The following is a 16,887-nucleotide window of genomic DNA, read 5'->3' on the forward strand; positions in this document are numbered from 1 at the left end:
GTTGGTGGGGTGAGGAGGGGAGAGAACCTTACTTTACGTTACTTGTATGTAAATCTGTTTAAAAAGAGAGAGAGCAGTCATAAAACATTTTTGTATTTAGGAAAAAGTCAATGAAAGATTAAAATCAGTGAATTTAGTGGCAACAACTTGCCCCAAAGTAACTATCAGGCATGAGTAAAGCTGGAAATGGCATTTAAAGTTCTACGTGTTGAAAAGAGTTTTGAAGCCAGCACCAGGCTGCCGGGCAGGGCTGACTCGTATTATTGGATGATCTTTGTTTCAGGTTTAGTTAAATGGTTCAGCGCTCATGTGCAATGGTGAGACGAGGGAGAAACCCATTTGAGGAGCTTTTGTGCGCAGGGGTGAGTGTTTGTACGCATGCATGTAAGTATGTGATAGGCACTGTTTCATGACACTTTAATCTCCCGTCACGGGCGTCTACAGAGAAATCAGATTGCTTTCAAAATAAAGTGATATCCACGTCAAAACCCACCACTGGGCTGAAAAACAAAACAAAACTAAAATGCACCAAAGCCCAATCTCACGCTTGATCTAAACCCTACAGTCTGGAAAGTCTGGAATGAGTTTGGGGCGGGGGCTGGGTACTGGAAGTAAGTCACCTCAGTTGAGGGTTTGGAGGACAGGGTCCCCAAGTGACTAAATAAGAGGCTTTCTCTCTCAATTGCCAGTCTTAGAAACAGGGCTATAAGTTTAACATGTGCCAGGAATTTACCATCTGCCTTACAAACATTTTCTTATCTACATCTTACAAGAGCTTCTGGAGTAGGGGCAATTAAATACCCATTTTATAGATAGGGAAATTGAGGCCCAGAGAGGTGAGGGAGCTGCCGAAGGCCATATTCTTTGACTCCAGGATTATCTAAGGAGGTAGGGAGAGGATTCTTAGCTCAGAGCTGCAGGCGCAATGGGGCCTTCCTAAGGCATCCATCTGTGTTGGTCCGTTACTGGTCCCTTGGTCCGATCCATATCTGGCTTACTTCAGAGGTCGTCGATACCAGCAGGCTAGGGAGATTTACTCTGGCCAGTGACTTTTGACAACCTGGTCAAGTTGGAGCGAGGGCTCATTTCATCCTCCCCTCCCCCACCCCACCCACAGTCCCACCCTCCATAATGGAGCATGACTGTAGTAAAACAAGGCTTTTGATCAAGCTTCCTCACATCACTTTCAAGACAAACAATGTCTCTGAAGCCCCCAACTGCTTTTATTTTTCTTATATCTAAGGTTTCACCTTAGGGTCTGTACCCAGCTTCATTGAAAAATGACCTCAATTAAGAAAAGAAAATGATGGCATTTCATTATTGTAATTCACAAAACATACCTATAGAATTGAAAGAGAGGCTTCAAAGTTATAAAAACAACCTTCGTAATTTTCTAAAAGGGGTTCCTACCTTCCCTCTAACCCATCAGGTGTCTCCCACATACCTCAACGATTTTCCAAACTTTTCTTCGGCATAATTAAGATCATAAGCAAACATATTAATTAAAATACAAATAAAAGTAAATAAGACAGTGGCTAGTCTTTCACCAGCGTGGTTGGCGGATATACTCGTGTTTCAACACAAGACTTTTCAAAGGTACCATTCACTATGTATAGGATTTTTAGAAAAAAATTAGTTTTATAAATTATTTATAAACATATAAATTAAAAAAAATTTTTCCCATCCATGGTAGAGAGGTGGATAAGTTTAGAGCCGAGTCCAATGTTTGGGCCTCTGGGTCTCCTCCCTACAAAATGATTCCAGTACACTACAGTTTCAGACAAGCATTTCTTTCCTCGCACAAAGGCTTAACCATGTTAACTAGTTAATGTAAAGCTTGATTAAACTCGCAAAGATAATCCCTAAAATGCTGGGAGAAGGGCCCTTGAAGTGCCTGGAGGTGGCAGGGAGGGGGCGGGCTGGTAATGAGGCAAGGTTGCGGTTCAAACCTCATTTTCACTTTGCTGTGTTTCAAAAGTGAATTACTGCAGCGGTTCGGCAAAATACATTGAGACAAATGCAAAGCTGCCTTCCTCACATCCTGGAGGATTTGAGTCACCACAGATGAGCCTTTAAATGTAATAAGAGGCATCGTAATTATCATGCCACAGGGGTAAGAAAATCCTGGCAGATCACATTTTATAGAACTCTGCTTTTCTTTCAAGCCCCCAGCCCAGAAAGAGAGGCAGCTACATTCGAGACTAAATGTTTATGGCTTAGGCTGCTTCAACAGCATGAACGTTTACTTCTGAGGTAGTCCTATTGTTCCATGTGTGATTTCAATATGCTTCTTCTAAATATTTTGACAGCTAGGCAAGCTTTGGGGCACTTGTCCTCTTCTAGGGACCACAGGGCCGTGACGACGGATTGTGGGGTGGGGGGTTGGTGAGGTCTCTGACTTGTCCCTGATAGCAACTCTTCTTCATCTCACAGCTATTAGGGTCCTAGGCGAGGCCCTCATCTCTCACCAAAGCTCCCCTAAGTTCCCACAGAGAAGGAGGGCTTGCAGATAGCACTGGCCCACCCAAGGCAAGCAGCTTTCTACGGAAGTGCACCCAAGTGCCCCTCTCATTTCTCCCAAAGTCTTGGCATTCTTGAAGGAGAAACAGGCTAAAATAACTCGTATATAGAAATGGAATTATTTACAATCGTTCAACAACCTCTAAGGATTCTCTTGGTGACTCTCAAGATAACGTTACGACACCGGATGCCTTTTCCATTCTGACCCTGATCTACCTTCTGTTTAGAGGACTCCTTGGAGGTCTCTACACATAGCCTGCTCTGCCTACTATCTCCCTCATTTGCAAAATCATTTTTTAGATTCTGCTTAAGCGTTGCCTCCTCCATTCTCGATTCTTTCTGTGCAGAATGAGGTCCCTCCTCTCAGCTCCTATGCCATCTGGACCTTCTTCTAGGTTATGGATTACCAGATGGCATTCTAGGCAGTTGTCTGTCTTGACCACTAGTCTGCAAGCTCTTTATGGGAGCTTATCTCTCTAATCCTGGCGCCTAGCGTTGTGTTTGATGTACAGTAGGTGCCTAGTGAGTCAATGACTCCCTGAGCTGCTTAATTTCTTTTGGGGACAACAATGGATCCTGGTAGTGGTTGGAGGGAAACCATGGTGGGGAAAACTATGTCCATGTCTTTTTTTTTTTTTTTTTTTTGCGGTACGCGGGCCTCTCACTGTTGTGGCCTCTCCCGTCGCCGAGCACAGGCTCCGGACGCGCAGGCTCAGCGGCCATGGCTCACGGGCCCAGCCGCTCCACGGCACGTGGGATCTTCCCGGACCGGGGCACGAACCCATGTCCCCTGCATCGGCAGGCGGACTCCCAACCACTGCGCCACCAGGGAAGCTCTCTTTTTCTTTTTAATGTAGTTTTTATTTATTTTACTTTTATTTTTTATTATTTTAAAAAATTGTATTTTTGGCTGCTTTGGGTCTTCGTTGCTGTGCGTGGGCTTTCTCTAGTTGCAGCGAGCGGGGGCTACTCTTCGTTGCGGTGGGTGGGCTTCTCATTGCGGTGGCGTCTCTTGTTGTGGAGCATGGGCTCTAGAGCGCGCGGGCTTCAGTAGTTGTGGCGCACGGGCTTAGTTGCTCCGTGGCATGTGGGATCTTCCTGGACCAGGGATCAAACCTGTGTCCCCTGCATTGGTAGGTGGATTCCTAACCACTGCACCACCAGGGAAGTCCCTCATGTCTTAATTAATGCAACAAATCCAGACAGCAATGGCTTGTGTTTGATTTTATTTATTTATTTATTTATTTATTTATTCAGCTGCACTGCTCAGCTTGCAGGATCTTAGTTCCCCGACCAGGGATTGACCCCTGGCTTGGCAGTGAAAGCACCGAGTCCTAACCACTGGGCCACCAGGGAATTCCCTGTTTGATCTTTTCTTATAAACTAGGTCCCTCATAGGTATCTGGAAAATAAAAAGACCAAGTGGACCCAAATAGCTGCTTTATTATTTAACTGGTATACACCAATGACTCGCCCATGCTGAACTGGAGACAGCCTGATTGTTGTACCAACACCTTCAGCAGCCTGAATCCTCACAAATTAGCAGCTCAGTATCTTGAGGTCTGCTGTCTTTGGCAGCAGAAGCGAGTCAGGGCAGGGGAGGGGGTGAGGAGAGGTTGGCTCTATCCCAGGAAGCTGCAGCTTGGGCTGGGGGTCGGGAGTAGTTGAGTGATGTGATCCCAGCTCATTCTGGGGAGGCACAGCTGCTGTGACATGTCAGGCTCAACTCAGTCCATGCCCTTGGGAAGGAAGATGGTGGAGTCCCCCACCCCCACCCCTGAGACCCCAGAACCCAGTCCTTCTGGGAACTATTCTCTCCCTTCTGCCTCTACTGCTCCAAGTCCCTGCTGTCTTCTTAGAGAGGTGGGTTCAGAGGCGTTCCAAAAGGTTCGAAGATCACGAATCTCTCTGAAGACTAGGCTCCCCTTGGTGTCTGATTCTTCTTTGTGTAGCCAAAGAGCTTTGCACACCATCTGGCTCAGTCAGCACTCGCTGGGGGTGGCTGGATCAATGGCTAGGTTCACTGTCAACACTGACGAGGTGCAATTCCCTAAACATCCTTTAGGTCCTCGAAGCTGTCATTCCATAGCCACAACTGTCCAGATAACCAGGTCAAAGGCGCCCCTCTGGGTATACTTTTCCCAGCCTGAATGACACAGCCCAGTGCAAAAGTTTCTCAGGGGCAGCTCGGCATCACTCGGGTTCTGTCCACCTGGCACACAGGGCAACGCTTTGAAGAAGAAATGGATTAAGGTATTGGATTACAGTTTCTGTAGCCAGGCTCAGGGCCTGAGCTGAATGTCCTCCCCCAAGTAGGGTGACTTGGCAGAACAGTTCAGGCTTCCCTCCCTCCTTGCTCACTTTCCTCCAGTCTCCATTGCTCTCTGGGTGAGGGGAAGAGGGGGAGGAGGGGGACCCTCACTCCCACACCTTAAATCCACGTTTCTGTAAAGGGTGAACCTTATACTTCTGCACACGGTCTGTCCTACCCTGTGGCAGCATGAAGATATGGGCAAGAGCAGTCAGTGGGCGCTCTGCGTGAGTAACAGCAGGGCAGAGGCACAGCTCCACAAGAAAATGGATGTTAACTTCTTTCTTCTCTTCTGCTTTCTTACCAGTTTCTGAGTTCTTGCTGTGTGCCTGGTACGGTGCATTATATTTGTTATATCATTTAGTCCTCAAAACATCTCAGTTTATAAGCGAGGACACTAAAACTCAGGGAAGTCAAGTGACTTGACCAAGGTCACCCAAGTAGAAAGTGGCATAGCTGTGGTTGAACTCTGCCCAACCTCAAAGCATGTGGTCTATTCTTGATGGCCCTTTTTTTTGTTTCATCTAGGATCCTGATTCTGGTGTTCCTTATACAACCAGTAAATACGGAAAGTGGTGGTGAAGAGAGACACAAAAATGGAATTCAAGGTGACTTACAAAATAGTAGTATAAATTATTAATGGATGCAAATATATGTGGTAAATCTTATAATGAATGGGAATTATACACACCAACTTGGAGACAGTGGTTATCTTTGGGGAGAGAGAGAAGGAGGGTGACGCACTTGGTGGGTATTTATGTGTATTTATATTTCTTTAGAAAGAGAAAGAGAGCTATCAAAGCAAACACAAAACAGACACAAATCTCTGGCGTCCCAAACCACAATGAGATATCACTTCATACCCATTAGGATGGCTATTATATGTATATACGCATAATGAAAAGAAGTGTTGACATGGATGTGGAGAAACTGGAACCCTTGTGAACTGCTCGTGGGAATGTAAAATGATGCAGCTGCTATAGAAAACAGTATTGCAGTTCCTTAAAAAATTAAAAATAGAATTACCATAAGATCCAGCAATTTCTTCTCTGAGTATATATCCCAAAGAACTGAAAGCAGGGACTGCAACCCATATACACCCATGTTCATAGCAGCATTATTCACAATAACCTAAAGGTGGAAATAATCCAAGTGTTCATCAACAGATGAATGGAAAAGCACAACGTGGTGTATACGTACAATGGAATATTATTCACCCTTAAAAAGGCAGGAAATTCTGACATATGCTACAACATGGATGAAACTTAGGACGTTATGCTAAATGAAATGTCAGTCACAGAAGGACAAATACTGTGTGATTCCACTTATATGAGGTGCCTAGAGTAATCAAATTCATAGAGACAGAAAGTAGAATGGTGGTTGCCAAAGGGGAGGGGGAGGGGGGGAGTTAAAGTTTAATGTGTACAGAGCTTCAGTTTGGGAAGAGGAAAAATGTTCTGGAGATGGATGATGGTGACGGTGGCACACAATGGAAATGTACTGATGCTATTTAATGCCATTTACAAATGGCTCAAATGGTGAATTTTTCATTATGTGCATTTTGTCACACATACACACACACACACACACACATCCTTGGTGCCCAGCAAGGAGGGAGGAGGAGAACAGCTTCACAGTTCCCTGTCACATGCCACCCTTCTTTGGCTTCGTCCCCATCAGGGGACACTGGACACAGGGTGAAGGGAAGAGCCCCCTCCCCTGGGCACTCCCAGCAGGCAGCCTTCCTGACTCAGGTAGGCCAGCAACTCTGGACACTCAGGCTCAGAGGAAGTTCATCTGAAAATAAAAGCAGTCCTTCAGGGGTCCCTATGGATTGAAAGACTGCCTTCCTGGTTGTCTCTGAGGCTGAAGCGTGACTGCTGCTAGCCCCCTGGGTATAGTAACAGCCCTGTCAGCCAAGGCAAATCTGCCCGACCTCAGAATCCCAAATTAGCACCTGGCCCTTAGATAGGGCAACTTTGGTTTAAAGTTTAAGTGAAACCTTGACAGTTCTACTGCCTTGAGGGGAGGCCGGGGGCTGCTCTCATAGGATGTTCTTTCTTCGGAGGAATGCGGTGGTGTGTACAGTGTGGTGTCTGCAGTCAATTCCTACAACTGCAATTAGGGCCTTTCAATGGAGGTGTCAGCCACATTCAAAGTCTGAACCGTCTCAGCCATGAAATTCATAATGGGATAAAAGTTCCATTCCGGGACTGACAACTTCAAATGGAATTTGGTGTAATCTTTTATTTATTTACGGGGCCGTGGGAGTGGGGGAGGGGGCTATGAAAAAATCCCACCTGCCCCCACTCCCTTCCTCCCCAAAGCTTCCAAGGATAAAAATGAGGGCCGGGATTACATTTGGAGGGGAGCAAGGCTATGTTTAAATAGGCTTTGGAAAGTGTGGCTCCACGTCTGAGGCAGTCCGGAGCGACAGCTTCGTCCAGCCCAGTCTGGGACATTCCAAAGAATCATACTGAGACCTTGTGCTAATTGGTTCCAATTTATCCGTTCCAATGTCTCAGTGGACCAGGGCCGGGTCTCGATGCTCCATGATCTGCGGAGACAGCGACGCCCTGGATCGACTGCAGGAGCCAACGGAGCCTTCCATACTTTGCCTGCTTTTCACTGATGGCGATGGCTGTTTAATTCATTCTCGAACACCTTCTTTTTAACCTAAGCTTCCCCAAGCCATATGCCATTAGCTGCCTCTTGGTAGACCTTTGAGTAACTTCGGTTCATCTTCCCTACACAAAAGCAGAGGCTTTTTGCGGTATTAAGGGAGCCGCAGAGCCCGGGCTGGGGGCGGGGGGAGGATTTAGTTGTAATTACAGCCGGGTTCTCGCTTAGTCCCATCCCACCTTTCTGCCCATTCACAGGCTCCGGCCAGGGCTGGCGCCAAGATCTCCAAGTTGCCCTGTGTTTATGTCATTGAGACGAGGACAATATTTCAGTGTGGAGCCAAGCCACAGGGATCCACTCTATAAAACCCTCACTAAAAATAGACGCTCCAACCCCTGCCCAGCCCCCTCCCCGCCTCCGCGGCTCCCCAACGCCTGCCCCTAGCGCGGCAGCACCCAGCTCCATACACTGGGAGACAGGCGTGCCAAATCGGCCAGATCGCGCAGCTCGGGGGGGCCGTGAGCTCCTTTCTTCCCGAGGAGTTTTAATGCAGAATAAAAGGCGTCAATTAGCAGCCTTTAGAGCTGACAGGGCAATTAAAGCTAAATGGCAAGACAGAGGGAGAGCTGGAAGAAGAAGGAAGAGGGAGAGGGGGAGGGAGAGAGGAGAGAGATTTCCAATGTGAAGGGTGAGCCTCTCAAACTACAACTGGCTGTTTGGATATATTTTCACTTCTGAAGTGATATTTTCAGCGAACACTGATACTCCCCGTTTATTGCACTTTTCATGTTAGAACTGAGCCACTTGGGAAAATGAAAACAAACACAAAGTGAAAGGATCTTGTCTTTACAAACTCTCCCAACCAGCCTGGGTCCCAAGAAACACGTTCCTTTGCAGGCTGAATTAGATGCAGCATGAAATTGTGAGGGTAGACGGATGGGTGGGTGGAGCCACTGCACCAGTTAGCAGCTAATTTGCGCTTTGGGGATCCCAGAATTTAGAGTTGGTGACTCTGTCATAATGCCTTTGCACACTTTCTGTCATCAGCCCAGTCCCCCAAGGTTGGAAAAACTATTGGAAAATAGTCTTCTTTTGGTCTACTCGGCAGTGACCTTCCCGAAGGAACAGTCAGGCTTTGGTTTGGGACTTGGGAGCTCTGAGACTGTCTTATGCAGATAGGGGTCGGTAACAACGGTGGTATTGATTTTGATTCACTGTTGCAACACACCCCTTCCAGGGAATGGATTCCAGGGGTGCTGTGCACAAGGATGGGCACAAGAGAGAAATACACCATAATCAGAGGAACAGTCAGCCTGGGGAAGCTAGAGCTCCATCAATCCTTCACAGGCATCCTACCCTCCCCTGGCCCCCAACCCACGGAGGAAACAGTAACCGCAGTTCCTGAGAGGATGCTCCCAAAGTCACCTTTGCTTTGCTGGACCTCACATCTCCCATCCTGTAACTACAATCCTTTTCACTTCATCCTCACTCACTCATTAAGGACTACCATTTCTACAACCTCTACCCTGCTCCTGGCATTGTGTTAAGGACTTGCCAGGCACTGAGTGCGAGGTAGGTGCTATTATTTTACCTGTTTTATGTAAGAAGAGACTGAGGCTGAGAGAGATTAAGTAACTCATTCAAGGTCATCCTTCTGGTAAGTGGTGAAGCCGGGGTTGGAACCAGATCTTAGTCTAAAGACTGTGCTCTTGACCCTTATAATGTACTCGCCTTGCACAGGACCCCCATGAATCTCCAGGAAAACTTAACTTGGGATCGGTGTTCATTTGGTTGGGGCTGAACTTTGAAACCCCTGGAAAGGGGGACTTGCTGTCTTAGGACACTGGTGATACTGCAAGGACACAGTTCCACATGCTTAGGATCAGCAGTTTTGAGCTGAAGGGACATAAGAGTGACATTTAGTTGTTCGTGTCTGGAGCTAGTGTCCAGAGCTCCCGGATTTCTGAGAATCTATTCTCAGGAGCATAATGAGATTATGTATTTTGAGACAATATCTAGCTCAAGCCTTGCCATTTTGACAGCTCAGGAAGATGAGAGGCCAGAGAAGGTCACACAGTGAGTTATGGTGGGTGAAGTCAGAACCAGGATTACAACCCTGCCCAGGACTATGTCTGCTAACAAGCAACATTTTCAAACACTGAATTTATAGGTCCACTTGAACTGCTTGATTGAAGCCCCTTAGGGGCTTTAATAGATATTTGATGAGTAAATGTGTAAAAGCAATTTAGGAGTGGTTACAGGTAGGCAAACACTTGATATACTAATTACAGACTAGTCTTAGCTGCACTCACAAGTATTGGTATTTGGTCACAGTTTGGCCTCCTAATCTCAATTGCTTAAATCAAGTAAAGTTGCCTTTCTGTGTATATCCTGAGTTCTTCTCTGTTCATTCCACATTCAGTAATTTTTTAATAGAATGCCTAATATGAGCCAGGCACTGTCCTGGACTGTCAACAAAACAGACTAATTCCCCACCCTGCTCCCTGCTAATCTGCTTTGTAAGGCATTGCTATGCTGTATTGCTATGTAATTGGGATTTGCTCTGGTGAGGTTTGGATGGTGAGAGGCCATCCATTTTGTTTGTTTTTTCTTATTTTCTTCTATTAGGCCTAAATGAATGGTTTTTACCTTTACATTTTTTAAATTAAAAATTACAAAATAATGCCTTGTGAACAATAAAATAATGAGAAGTATAAAAAGTAAAATCATGGAAGTGTCCTGCATCCCTCCCTAGAGGGGCCAGTGTTAATAGTTTGATGGTATATATTCTCCCCCTGTGGTATATATGTATAATAGTTGTACAGTATATTATATAAACTCATACATACAAGTGGAGGGTACACAGCTGGGGCAATTCAGTCAGCGGGGCAGGATAATCATAATTTTTTTTTTTAATTTTTTTTTTTTTTTGGTGGTACGCGGGCCTCTCACTGTTGCGGCCTCTCCTGTTGCGGAGCACAGGCTCCGGACGCACAGGCTCAGCGGCCATGGCTCACAGGCCCAGCCGCTCCGCGGCACGTGGGATCCTCCCGGACCAGGGCACGAACCTGCGTCCCCTGCATCGGCAGGCGGACTCTCAACCACTGCGCCACCAGGGAAGCCCTAATCATACTTTTAATTTTGTAATCTGCACCGTTGGTATCTTTCATAGGCCTCTTAGGATATCATTAAGAGCAGAAACTTCAAAATCAAATTTTAATGATGTTCAGAAAAGAGCAGTCCAGGGCAGCACCTCGCAGCTCTCTCCTTGCCTCCCCCTCCCTGAAATCATAGGCCCAGGACAGCCTGGGGGTCTATTTGAAGCCCAAGGGGTGGGCCTCGATCTGAGTTTTTTTCCCCGCTTTTGTTTGTTTTCGAAACAGAAGTGTTTGATCCTATTATTCATGTTATTTTCAACTTGCTTTATTTATTTAACAACATGAATATACATCCATGACAGTACAAGCAGAGTAGCTCATTATTTTTAATGGCTGCATGCTCTTCCATAGCATGGACATACCATGAGTAAAAAAAATGTTGTACTAACAAGGAGGATTTTGGTTTTCTTCAGTTTTTGTTTTTTATAGGCAAAGTTACAGTGGAACAGCTTTGATGCATGTCCTCTGCTCACTCACGTGAAAACTTCTTTCGGATAGATTCCTGGAGGTGAATTGTTGGCTTTGAGGGTATGTACATTTATGATTTTGATACTGCCAATTTTCCTTAAAAAATGTTTCAATTCGTACGCCAACCAGAAGAGAGCCTTTGAACCACCCATATTACAGTGGACATTTTTTGTTCTTTATGAAGCTAAGTGTAAGAGCTGACCAGTGACAGACCTACCAGTGAGGGAGGAAAGCAAACCCCGACTGTCCTAAGAATTCAGCTCTTGTTAAGTCTCCCTTAAACAGCCATGCCCAGCCAAAATGGAGCTGAGATGATAATGTTATACCTGGTGATGTAGGAGATCACCCTTAAGGAGATGCTTCAAAAATGATACATCAGAAAAAGGCCTTCGACAAGGAGCTTGCTTCAGGAGAAAGAGCACTAGACTGAGAAGGAGGGATTCGAAGATTGGCTCCCACCTGGTCTTTGCCACTTACTGCCTGTATCACCTGGGGCAGGTCACTATCTAGAGTTCCAAGAACTCCAGTTCCCCAACGTGCCAAGTGGGAGCACATGATATACTCTTCAAACTTCATGGGATTGCTGTGAATTTAACATGCTCCGGTGGAGTATGAGAAAGTGTTTTGTAAAAGGTGTGTCATTTTGATAACTGCAGATTCAATGGTTCTCTGATAGGGAAGACAACTGCTTCAGTCCAGATATGAGAGTGGCTTGGATAAAGATATTAAATGCCAACAGACTGAAGCCCTGGTATCTGAGTGTTCTGGATTCTTCTAGATCTTGGGTTGAGTTTTTAAACCGTGTTTCTTGGGGCTTCAGAGGAAATTTTGAAGAATGTGCTGAGTAATGAGTTGTTTCTGGGGATGCTTTGTGATACAGCTGAGGAGAAGTTAACAGAATGGTGTGTAACTGCCAAGACCGTTAGGTTGATTTTTATGTTTGCTGGACTTAGCACATAGTAGGAGCTTAAAACATCTGGAGCGTGAATGGTACTCACACTTATAACCCCAGTATGAGTTTCATCTTTGACCTTGAGTTGGAGACCACATACTGGCCCCTTACATTTTGCTCTCTGATTTAATGGATTGATGCATGCCATTGCCTACCACTGTACCTGGCTTATGGGAGATGCACAGTCAATGGCACCCATTTTGCTTCCTCTGCGCTTTATGTCTGAACCCTCCCTTCATGGCACAGTTCACATTGATTACCCATTTCCTCCCCCACTTTTTTGTGTTTTTTTGGCATAATAATTATGTATCATTGCAGCCAGACATAATTGTGTTCCAATCCCAACTTTGCCATGAACTTCGTTATATGGTATTAGACAAAGTGCTTAACGTACCTCAGTCTGTTTCCTCATCTGTAGAAAAAAGAGAATACTAGCACATGAAAAGATGCTCAACATGACTAATTATTAGAGAAATGCAGATCAAAACTACAATGAGGTATCACCTCACACCAGTCAGAATGGCCATCATCAAAAAGTCTCCAAATAACAAATGCTGGAGATGGTATGAAGGAAAGGGAACCCTCCTACACTGTTGGTGGGAATGTAAATTGGTGTAGACACTATGGAAAACAGTATGGAGTTTCCTTAAAAAACTAAAAATAGAGCTACCATATGATACAGCAATCCCACTCCTGGGCATATAAACAGAGAAAACCATAATTCGAAAAGATACATGGACCCCAACGTTCATTGCAGCACTATTTACAATAGCCAGGAGGACATGGAAGCAACCTAAGGTCCATCAACAGATGAATGGATAAAGAAGATGTGATACATATTTACAATGGAATATTACTCAGCCATTAAAGAGAATAAAATAATGCCATTTGCAGCAACACAGATGGACCCAGAGAGTGTCATACTGAGTGAAGTAAGTCAGACAAAGACAAATATTGTACGATACTGCTTATATGTGGAATCTAAAAAAATGGTACAGGTGAACTTATTTACAAAATAGAAATAGAGTCACAGATGTAGAAAACAAACTTATGGTTACCAAGGGGGAAGGGGGGGGACATAAATTGGGAGATTGGGATTGACATACACACACTGCTATATATAAAATAGATAACTAATAAGGACCCACTGTATAGCACAGGGAACTCTACTCAGTACTCTGTAATAACCTATAGAGGGAAAAGAATCTAAAAAAGAGGGGGTATATGTATATCTATAACTGATTCTCTTTGTTGTACAGCAGAAACTAACACAACATTGTAAATCAACTATACTCCAATAAAAATTAAAAAAAAAAAGAAAAGAAAGGATAGTAACTGTCTCAGAACTCTTGTGAGGTTTAGATGGTGCAGGGTGCTATTCCAGTGTTTATGACCCCACATGGTGAGGCGTTTTAGATCCATTACCCTTCACATCATTTTAGTTGAGTGTTAATGACAACAACAAGAAACATTTTGGTGTGTTCCAGCTTACAAATGCCTCTTACCATTTACTTTACGTCCATTCTTATAAGATGTCATGAAACTGTGTCTCAGAGAGGTGAGGTAACGTCCCCGAAGTCCCACAGCTAGAAGTGGTGGAGCTCCGTTTCTGCACCAGGCAGAATCCCGAAGACTAATTCCATCATGCTTTCCTGATCTGACCCCTATTCCAGCTTCAGAGGCCCGTGGGCACTTGTCAAGTTTGGAAGCCAATAAAACCCATCACCTGGGTTGGTGTGAGAAGACCTAGCCTCTTCACCTAGGCCCTAATCCTACTGAGTTCTACCTGGATTCTTTCCTTGGAGCCTTAGGAAGGCCAGGGAGCTAGAAGGGTATGGGGCCCTTAAGTTAACAAGTCTCAAAAGAGTGAAGGCCAATCCCCGAGTGAGCCTCTTTTTGAAGCCTGTGGTGGGAGATGACCTCACGGGGGAGCAGGTCCCTGGGGAAGAATTAGGTTAAAGACAGCCAGACTAAGAATGACCTCTGGATGCTGGCCTCTCCTTTCTGGCCTCCATCCATCACTGCTCCTCTCTCCCCATGTCTCCAGTCTCCTGGGGGATGGCTATCTCCTCCTTTCTTTTTCCTTTAGCATCAGGGAAGATGACTCAAACACTGCTTTAGGGCACCAAAGGCATCCACAAATTGGTCCCAATCCCAGCTAATGAGGAAGGCAAGGGAGGAGACAGACAGACTGTCCTGTGGCTTGGGCCACAAGAGGAGAGGAGAAGGAGGCCACCAGCTAGGGCCCTCTGACCCCACACAGCTCTAAGGCCCAAGGTCTCCTGCCCTGGGCCTGTGGGTCAGGCTTTTCTAAAATTTCTTCTGTTCCAAGGTGGTGAATAAACCGGTCTCTCTCCAGCTTCCCTCCCTCCTTCTCACACATGCACTTTCTTATATCAGATCAGACAGAATAGAGGAGAGGTTAAGAGCACATCTTTCTGAGTCCAAAAGATCTTAGTTTCCATTCCAGCTTGTCCACATAGAGCCGTGGGCCCCAGGATAAACTGCTTGACCTCTCTAAGCTTCAGTTTTCTCATCTGTGAAATGGACACAGTAACACTCATTTTGGAGAGTTGTGCAGAGGAGGTGAGTTCAGACATGTGAATTGCCTGTAATCCAATCCTTCAGGAAGTGGTGTCTTTGATTAGTTTTAAAACCTCCTTCCCCTGACACCACCCCTGCCCCCCAACACACACAGATTAGAGCAGGCAGCTCTAGCAGTGACAAAAACCCAAAACCCATTTCTCAAATCATTCCCTTTCTTTTAAAATTGATCCTTATATGACTACTTGTAGCACAGGGACCCTGCCCTTTGAGGCTGAATTTCGACATTAGCATCACTGATTCAATGTCCATTGACAGCTGAATGGATAAAGAAGATGTGAGATATATATATATATATATATATATATATATATATATATATATATATATATTACTCAGCCATAAAAAAGAATGAAATAAGGGCTTCCCTGGTGGCACAGTGGTTAAGAATCTGTCTGCCAATGCAGGGGACACGGATTCAAGCCCCGGTCCAGGAAGATCCCACATGCCTCGGAGCAACTAAGCTCGTGTGCCACAACTACTGAGCCTGCATCTAGAGCCTGCGAGCCACAACCAGTGAGCCTGTGTGCCACAACTACTGAAACCTACGTACCTAGAGCCTGTGCTCTGCAACAAGAGAAGCCACTGCAATGAGAAGCCTGCGCACCGCAACGAAGAGTAACCCCTGCTAGCCACAACTAGAGGAAGCTGGCGCACACCAACAAAGACCCAAAGCAGCCAAAAAAATAAATAAATATAAAAAAATTTATTAAAAAAAGAATGAAATAATATCATTTGCAGCGACATGGATGGACCTAGAGATGATCATACTAAGTGAAGTAAGCCAAAGACAAGTGTCATATGATATCAATTATATGTGGAATCTAAAAAAAAAAGATACAAGTGAACGTATTTACAAAATCAGAAATAGATCCACAGACATTGCAAACAAAATTTATGGTTACCAAAGGGGAAAAGGGATGAGGGATAAATAAGGAGTTTGGGATTAACATATACACACTACTATATATAAAATAGGTAACCAATAAGAACCTACTGTATAGTACGGGGAACTATACTCAATATTTTGTAATAATCTCTAAGGGAAAAGAATCTGGAAAAGAATATATTTGTATGTATAACTGAGTCACTTTGCTGTACACCGGAAACTAACACAACATTGTAAGTCAACTATACTTCAATTAAAAAAAAATCAACAAGAAAATCACAACCTCTTAAGGTCAGATTGGCTCAGCCCATTGCCTCCCATGACATAGATGTGAGGGAGAGGAAATAAGTAGCCAACTAATGGTCAGGAGTGTTCTGAGATCCTCTCAGCTAACTCTCCTTTCCCCATCACCCCGTAATCTCTTCTAATTTAAGATGGTCTGCTTGGTTGATAAACTCAGCTCATTTCCCTTTTTTTTCACGCCTGGCTTGAAGTTGGAAATTATATTGGTAAGACTCACGATGGTGGATGTTACTGATGTGCTTAATGGGCACTTAAGGCAGTTTAAAGATCTGAGCCTTTGCACCGTGCTTTATCCCACCCCCGGGGGTACATAATGGAGATGCTAACACAGTCTGTAAAGGGGAAAGAGCATCCCACTTCACAGGAAGGGGATGCTTTGATGACCTGTCTGCAGGCAGGGTGATGAAATCAGTTTCCCTAGTTTTCATACCCCTTTCAAAAGGCCAATTCTCCCAACACAATACACATTTCCATGTCGTTTTAAATTTGGCATGAAAATGTCTCCTTTATTCCAGACTAGAGCCGGTGGAGTTAACGGGAAACACGCATCTGGGCAGCTGTGCTCTTCCAAGTGAGGAGGTGAGCAACGGGGGGCAGGAGTGTGATGCGGGGATTAAAGGTAGTGGCTCCCAGACCCCATCAACCAACAGGGATTCAAACCATCCCATTGGAATTGCAGATTTTCAGAGCTGTCTATGGCTCCACCAGTGGCCATGGTTCCCTTCTTTTCCTCTGTGGAGGTGAAGTATGGGTGTCAGTTAACATTTTGGTGGTCCTTAGTTCCTGGTCCCAGGCTATGGGGGTGGGGGGACTTTCTTTGTTTCTCTACTAAGTGAGTCCAAACGATTTCCTGGCTGGTCCCTCTTCTGCTGCGGACCTTTTCCATGCCTGGCCCTCTGCGTGAGTGCTGAGGATGGGGCATTTGGCACAGGGATAATGGGTAAGGGAAGGCTTTGAGCACGCCCATGTCAAGCTTTCGGGATTCCCCATTCCTTTCCCTGCCCAGCTTTATGGTATGTGAATTCAAATTTGGAATGAATCTGTATCTACGACAGTGAGG

General features: G+C 45.2%; 1 long non-coding RNA gene across 3 annotated transcripts; it reads left to right on the forward strand.

Annotated features, from left to right (window-relative positions):
* The first annotated feature begins 282 nt into the window (after positions 1-282).
* Positions 283-11,116, forward strand: LOC132478512 (uncharacterized). 3 transcript variants are annotated; one of them, XR_009530402.1, is made up of 4 exons: positions 283-362; positions 5,360-5,439; positions 7,357-9,025; positions 11,041-11,116. It is a non-coding gene; the product is annotated as an uncharacterized LOC132478512 (long non-coding RNA). The 3 variants fall into 3 exon arrangements; XR_009530400.1 differs by lacking the exon at positions 11,041-11,116 and having other exon boundaries at positions 7,357-10,137; XR_009530401.1 differs by lacking the exon at positions 11,041-11,116 and having other exon boundaries at positions 8,691-10,137.
* Positions 11,117-16,887: the final 5,771 nt, after the last annotated feature.

This window comes from Mesoplodon densirostris, chromosome 18 (assembly GCF_025265405.1).
Source record: "Mesoplodon densirostris isolate mMesDen1 chromosome 18, mMesDen1 primary haplotype, whole genome shotgun sequence".
NCBI lineage: Eukaryota > Metazoa > Chordata > Mammalia > Artiodactyla > Ziphiidae > Mesoplodon > Mesoplodon densirostris.